General features: G+C 42.5%; 1 long non-coding RNA gene across 1 annotated transcript; it reads left to right on the forward strand.

Annotated features, from left to right (window-relative positions):
* The first annotated feature begins 2,208 nt into the window (after window positions 1-2,208).
* On the forward strand, window positions 2,209-3,712 carry LOC119421899. The gene is made up of 3 exons (XR_005187381.1): window positions 2,209-2,302; window positions 3,433-3,546; window positions 3,689-3,712. It is a non-coding gene; the product is annotated as an uncharacterized LOC119421899 (long non-coding RNA).
* Window positions 3,713-7,369: the final 3,657 nt, after the last annotated feature.

The following is a 7,369-nucleotide window of genomic DNA, read 5'->3' on the forward strand; positions in this document are numbered from 1 at the left end:
ACTCCAAGGTCAAAGTTCGTCAGTGTCGGATCGCAGCGTCGGTTGATGTTTGAGGCAACGTGGACTTAATGGAAGACTTGGAGCTTTTTGGGAACAACTCACATCAGACGCAAAAATGAAACGTACAATTCAACTAGAGAAATTGCATTTCCTGCGAAAATGCAGTGCAAATGAATATTGCTGAATAACTTTCTGAAAAACAGCTGGAATTAGCTAAAACATGCTGAAATGTAGCTGAAGTAGAAAAAACAAGCCTAATTGAGCTGAAAAAAAAAGCAGAATAACACATTTTTTTCTGAATTGGGTTTAAATGAGCAGAAATGAAAACAAAAATTTTAAAAATTGCTAAAAAAGCTGAAATTAGCAACAAAAAATAGCTGAAAATGCAAAAAGAAGCTTAAACTACCAGAAAAAGTGAAACAAAATGAAATGAGAAAAAAAAAAAAGTTGAATTAGCTGAAAAAGCTAAATTTAGCACAAAAACAATTAAATAGTAGCTGAAACAGCAGAAAAAGTTGAAATTATCATAAATATTTTAATTAGACTGAAAAGAGCAGAAATTACCCCAAAACCCTTGAATTTATCCGAAAAGAGCTGTAATTAGCTTAAATATGCTCAAAGAGAGCTGAAAATATAGAAAAAGAAAAAAGTGGAAATTATCTGAAAAAAGTGAAATTTGCAACAACAAAAAAACTGCTGAAAGTAACTACAAGAGCAGAAAGAAGCTTAAATTATCAGAAGGAAGTGGAGAGAGCACATTTTTGCTGAATTACGCTAAAAATTGTGGAATTAGCTGAAAAAGCTCAACTTAAAACTTAAAAAACAGCTAAATGGCAGCTGAAAAAGTTGAAACTTGCAGAAAGAAGTTAGAAGAAGCAGAAACATGTTGTAGTTAGCTGAACAAATCTGAAAGGAGCACAAAACAACTGGAAAAAAACAGCTGAAATTAGCTGAAAAAATGTTTAAATTTGTACAAGGAAGCCGAAAGAAGCTGAAACAGAACAAAATGTGAAAGGAGCAGTAAAAGGTTGTAAACAGATCTAAAGATTTGAAGGATGGAAAATTAGCTCAATTCATTTTCTATGAGGGAAAAAGTGGCAGAAAAAGCTAAATAGTTTAAAAAAAAAAGCTAAAGTTGCACCAATAGGTTTCACAGCAGGTTTGTCCTGTAAGAGCCGAATGTTTTAATTTATGATTTGTTGAAACAGCTTAAAAACTGGAGGTTGAGAATTGTGCTGAAAAACGTACGGAAGAAAAATGGATCACAATAGTGTGAATGCTTCATACACACACACACACACACACACACATACACACACTTACACACACACACACTTACACACACTTACACACACTTACACACACTTACAGTGGGACATGGGGGACGCTCGGGGGTTCTGGGGCCTCTTTGCTGCATCAGAATCTGTGCAGGGTTCAATCTCAAGGTGTTCTGCAGCAAAATGTGCAGAAGGCTGTCACAGGTCACGTCCTCCAACAGGATAATGACCCAAAACATGCAGCTAAACGCACCCAGGAAGGCTCCGAACAAGACGTCGGACTATTCTGAAGGGGACTTCTGAGCCCTGATCCAAATCCTGTTGAACATCTGTGGAAAGAGCAGAAACATCTGGAGAAGGAATCCTTCAAACCTGAGACATCTGGAGCGGGTTGCTCACGAAGAGTGGGTCCACATACCTGCGGAGCGGTGCAGGAAACTCGGGGTTGTCGTTTTTATCATGTTTTTTGTCATTTCGAGTCATTTCAGCGACCTCTGTGGGGTTTTTCTTCGCCCACTTCTTACACGTCATTTCAGGTCAGGACAGTTTAAAATCCTACATTTGAACAGAAAAAGCTATTTCTCATGCAGACATTTTTCTGTTTGCTCTCCAGAGATCTACACCATCCAGGGGAACTCTAATGGCCGACCCTGCTACCTGCCCTTTATGTACAAGGGCCAGTGGTTCCATAACTGCACGAGCATCGGGCGCGACGACGGGCATCTTTGGTGTGCCACCACCTACAACTACGACCGAGACCAACGCTGGGGATTCTGTCCTGTTCAAAGTAAACTTATCAGAACTTCCCATCTTCTGGTTAATATGCTCCTGCTACCGACTCTTCACTCTTTTTCTGTCAGGCAGCAGCTGTGAGACGTTCTGGGATACCGACCCGCTGACGGACAGCTGCTACCAGTTTAACTTTGGGGCCACCTTGTCGTGGAGCGAGGCTCGGATCAGCTGCCAGCAGCAAGAGGCCGACCTGCTAAGCATCTCCAAGCTGCACGAGCAGACGTACATCAGCGGTAACCTCAGATCACGCTCGTGTTTATACCGTGAAGAAAAAGTTATGGCTTCAAACGTGTTTTCTCCGGGTACTCCGGTTTCCTCCCACAGAACAAAAACATGCATGTTGGGCTGATTGGGGACTCTAAATTGTCCCTGGGTGAGAGAGAGAGTGAATGGTTGTTTGTCTCCTTGTGTCCTATGGAGGGAGGGAGGGAGGGATGAATGGATGGATGTATGATGGATGGATGGATAAGTGTTGTGTCACATTGAGGAAAAATAAACAGGTTCATTTAAAATATAAACATATCAAAGTCCAGTTTCAAATTTTAATTCTGTCATATCCCATCCATCCATCTGTCCATCCATCCATCCATCCATCCATCCATCCATCCATCCATCCATCCATCCATCCATCCATCCATCCATCCTCCATCCATCCATCCATCCATCCATCCATCCATCCTCCATCCAGCCATCCATCCTTCCATGCATCTATCCATCCCATACATACATACATGCATCCCCCATTCATCCATCATCCATTCATTCATCCATCCATGCATCCATCCATTCATCCATCCATGCATTCATCCATCCATCCATCCATCCATCCATCCATACATACATACATACATCCATCCATTCATCCTTCCATGCATCTATCCATCCCATACATACATACATGCATCCCCCATTCATCCATCATCCATTCATTCATCCATCCATCCATGCATCCATCCATTCATCCATCCATGCATTCATCCATTCATCCATCCATGCATTCATCCATTCATCCATCCATCATCCCTCCATCCATGCATCATTCTACAAGGTCTTTGCTTGTATTGCCCCCAACTTCAAATCCGTTCAAGATAATTTAACAAAACAGCATACACTTACGCATCATCACTAGACGGAGTGTTACAGAATATTTTCATCCCTCCAGATCTAAGGTCAAGGTCACAAATCAAGGTCAAATGTTATACAGGTCTTTGCTTGTTTGGGCCATTGCTACAGGTTGTTGTATTAAAGTTTGTCGATGGGCGTACAATGTGCTGTACTCTTGTTTGTTTAAATACAAAACACAAAAAACATGTTTTTATGAGATTTTATATCACTTAAGGAAATTGTTTTCTTGCTGTTTCAGGTATCCTGAATGCTTACAGCTCTGCGTTGTGGATTGGCCTCAATGACCTGGACCTCAGTGGAGGCTGGCAGTGGTCCGACTCGTCACCACTCAAGTATCTAAACTGGGAGCCAGGTTAGCCTCAGATCGAGTGACATGCAGAATAACCTGAAATAAAAGCTGTGCAACCACAAAGTTTTGTCTCTGAGAACACGTGGAGCGTTATCTGAGCACTGGGATCTTTGCTTATCTGGGGTTTTTTTTTATTCAACTGTAGATGAGCCGAATGTTGAGGAGGAGGAGAACTGCGTTGTGGTCAGGTCCGAGTCAGCCGGTCGTTGGCAGAACCGCGATTGTTCTGACGCTCTGCCTTACGCCTGTAAGAAGAGACCCAACGCCACTCTGGACCCCTTCACTACCGGTGCGTAAGAAAGCCTTTTTAAAAAAGTCTGATGAACCAAAGGCGTCCGTTCCAGCCCCGGTGCTCAGCTGACGTTTGGAAGCTAACGGTTTTCACGTGTCTACAGATTCGTGGGCAGATGATCACAAGTATGAGTGCGATGTGGGCTGGCAGGCCTTCCAGGCTGGATGCTACAAGCTCAGCTCCGAGAAGAATGATTGGAACGCAGCTCAGAAAGCCTGCCAGAAGACTGAGGCCAACCTGGTCAGCATCCACACGCTACCTGAGCTGGAGTTCATCATACGCAACCTGAAGAAAGGTCTGTTTTAAATTTATACTGGCTCTTTCAGTCTGTGCACAGCTTTTCCACTATTTGTGTTTTAATGCTCAACTTCATGCGGGTGCAGACTGATTCAACGTCCACACTATTGTTTATTCATAATGTTCTGATCTTTTGTTGCCTCCTAACTAAAGCTGCAGACTTGGTGCCATTTTAGCTGTTCATGCATCAAGTTGTTCAGCTCATTCTGGAGATAAGGGACTTTTCATTCAAAATGTTTAATAATATTTACTAATACTTTCCAGATAGAAATACTCAGAGCTCTTTTCAATTCCTTGGAAAATCTGCTTCTACCTAATTGTGTTTTTGCCTTCTTATGTTTCTTTTAGCTTTTAGCATTTGGTTTGTAGCTAGTGTTCTGCTTTTAGTTTTGAAAGCTCTGTTTCAGTTCCGTCCATCCATTACGAGAGGCGGGGGGGGGGGGGGGGGGGGTCGCAAATCCATCATTTTTCAGCAAAATCATTAAATATTCAGCAGTCAAGCTATTTTTTCTTCTTATTTTGTTTTTAGCTGCACATTTTGTTTTTAGGCTTATGTTGCAACGGTTTCCCTCTAGAAACTGAAACAAAGGAATAACATTTTGTCTGATACTGAGTTGACTGATTTATATACACAGATTTTTAGCTACAATAAGGGAGATCAGGTAAGATGAGCCTGTGATTGGGAGGTCACTGGTTTGAATCCCCAGACTGGCACAAAAATTTGGGTGTGCATAGTGAAGCAAGACATCTGCCTCCACCATCATTTACCCGACTGTGGGCCCTTGAGCAAGGCCCTTAACCTCCCAGCTGCTACCCAGGCACATTAGATGGCAGCCCTCTACTTCACCCATTAAGAATTAATTGAGTATATTTTTTAAATACCATGATTAAAAATCAAAAGCAGTTCATGAAAACGAATCTAAATAGAGCTGAAATTATTATTATTATTGTTATTAGACCTCTATTTATACAGGTTAGATCCCACTGAGCCTCAAAGACTCATTTACAAGAGAGACCTGTTACGTACAAGATACAGGCAGATGAGAAAAAGAGAACAGGAGGATGAAGGAAGACAGAAAAAATCATGTCTCACGCCATGTCCTGACTGGAAAACGATGTAAAAAAAATGCACAAAAAGACCTCGCAACATAAAGGATGCGAGTTGTCCATGGACACGCCAGAAAGTTCCAAAGTTCTGATAAGATGGTACAGTGTCTATCAGCATCATGGTTCTGATAAGGCCACAGATGTCCTCGGGAGGGGGCGGGGGCCAGGTAGAGCTTCAAGTTTACGTATCCTCCAGGAGCAATTTGAGATTTTTATTTATTAAACCTTCATTTAACCAGATAAAAACCCATTAAGATCAAGACCTCTTTCACAAGGGTGACCTTGCCAAGAACAGGCAGCAGCAGCACATGTCATAAAAAAACAAAACAAGTAGCAACATTAGATGAAGACTTCAGAGATAAGTTGGCCTAAAGCCAGCGGAGAGGCCAACTTCAGATAAACAACAATAGTTTGGGCTGCCAGACCATGTTTTCTGTCTGCCTTCAGTTCTGCTGGTTCACGCAATGGTGAATCCAAACAGCCAGATTTGTGGACGTTCCGCCCGGTCCGTGCTCGTTAACTTTCTCCAAGGTCGAATCCTTCATGCCAGCGAGTTCCAGGAGCCGCAAGTGGCTTACGATTCTCAGAAATTGTGTCCAGCTTGCGGTTGAGCTCGTTAAGCATGAGTCTGAGCGCTCGAGGCACAAATTAATCCCTCACATGACGCTGGTGCTTTTACCATGGCCGAAACTGCTGCCGATGTTTTCCTAATTTGTTGATATCCAAGGTAACCGCCGGTTCCAAAAAGCAGAAACACTGTTATCATAAATCCAATAATGTGCACATCTTCTACGTCCTCCATGGACAGCACAGATAGGCACATCAACTTCCACTCCCCCCGGGAATCAATGACATACCCAGCTGCGTGGGTCCGTTCAGGGAATGAGGGCTCTCCAGCACCGTGTCGTCTGGTAGAAAAAAAGAAACGTCATCTTGATGATAATCTTCTGGTGACATGGTGACAGATTATTGTTGGATAAATAAATATCCTTTCATCATCTCTATTTACTCAAAAAAGCCTCTCTGAGGACAAGAGAAGATCTTTAACCAAGGGTAGAGGTCACGATAAGGCTTTCACAGATGTACAAAAGTTACATGCTTGGAGCCTCGTCGGTGAGAATCTGCACCGGACAGTGAGGCAGGAAGTGTTTTATAAAACACGCTCATCAGACAGTGGCGAGGTCAAGACGACCTCGACTTTCCAGCGTCCAGACGAGAAGGCCTTGGAGTTTTATCTGATGCCGCCGTGTGCCTGCAGGTTCCTCTCTGCTCAGACAAAAGCCTCTTTGACCTCACACACATGGTTCAACATTAGTTCGTGATAAACATCCATAACCTTTACCTAAATTCCCCTGACAATTATATATTATATGTTCAGAACAGTTTAAATAGCAGCTGCTTTTAGATCAACTTTTGTCAAAAATTAAAAAAAAGTTAGCTTCTGAAAGCGCTTCATCTTTTTAATTCACTAAAAGTCATGAAACATCTTGTTTACTTAACTGTTTGTTTAACTCATCTGTCTGTATTTTTTATTTATTTATTATTATTAGATATTGATCAGTTATGGCTAGGCCTCCATGACACCGACATGCAAATGAACTTCCAGTGGACTGACCACACGCCTGTCATCTTCACCTTCTGGCACCCGTTTGAACCCAATAACTTCCGCAACACCCAGGAGGACTGCGTGTCCATGTGGGGCCCCGTGAGTGACCTTTAGACCCTTTAGAGACCCCCTAACGATCCCAGACTCTCAGCGAGTCTCCTCCGTGAGCGTATATTGACCATCTGTGGTGTCTGTTTCTGTTTTGGTCCTGTCATCACGTGCAGGAAGGGCGCTGGGACGACAGCCCCTGCAACCTGACTCTGCCCTCCATCTGCAAGAAAGCAGGAACAAAGAGAGACGGGAAGCCACAGCATCAAGAGTGCAAACAAGTACTTTATGTTACTTCACATTCTGTTATAATAGTATTTATAGTTTCTTCTGTTTTTTACAATAAAACTTTTTTACGTCCAGTAGTCCCTCTTTTCCAGTGGGGGATCCGTACCCTGAAGAAGCCTCGCGATAAGTGAAAAACTGCAATGTACAAATAGTAGTGCATGTAGTAAGTAGTAGTTTATATATATATA

This window comes from Nematolebias whitei, chromosome 15, assembly GCF_014905685.2.
Source record: "Nematolebias whitei isolate Nwh7 chromosome 15, NemWhi1, whole genome shotgun sequence".
Taxonomy (NCBI): Eukaryota; Metazoa; Chordata; class Actinopteri; order Cyprinodontiformes; family Rivulidae; genus Nematolebias; species Nematolebias whitei.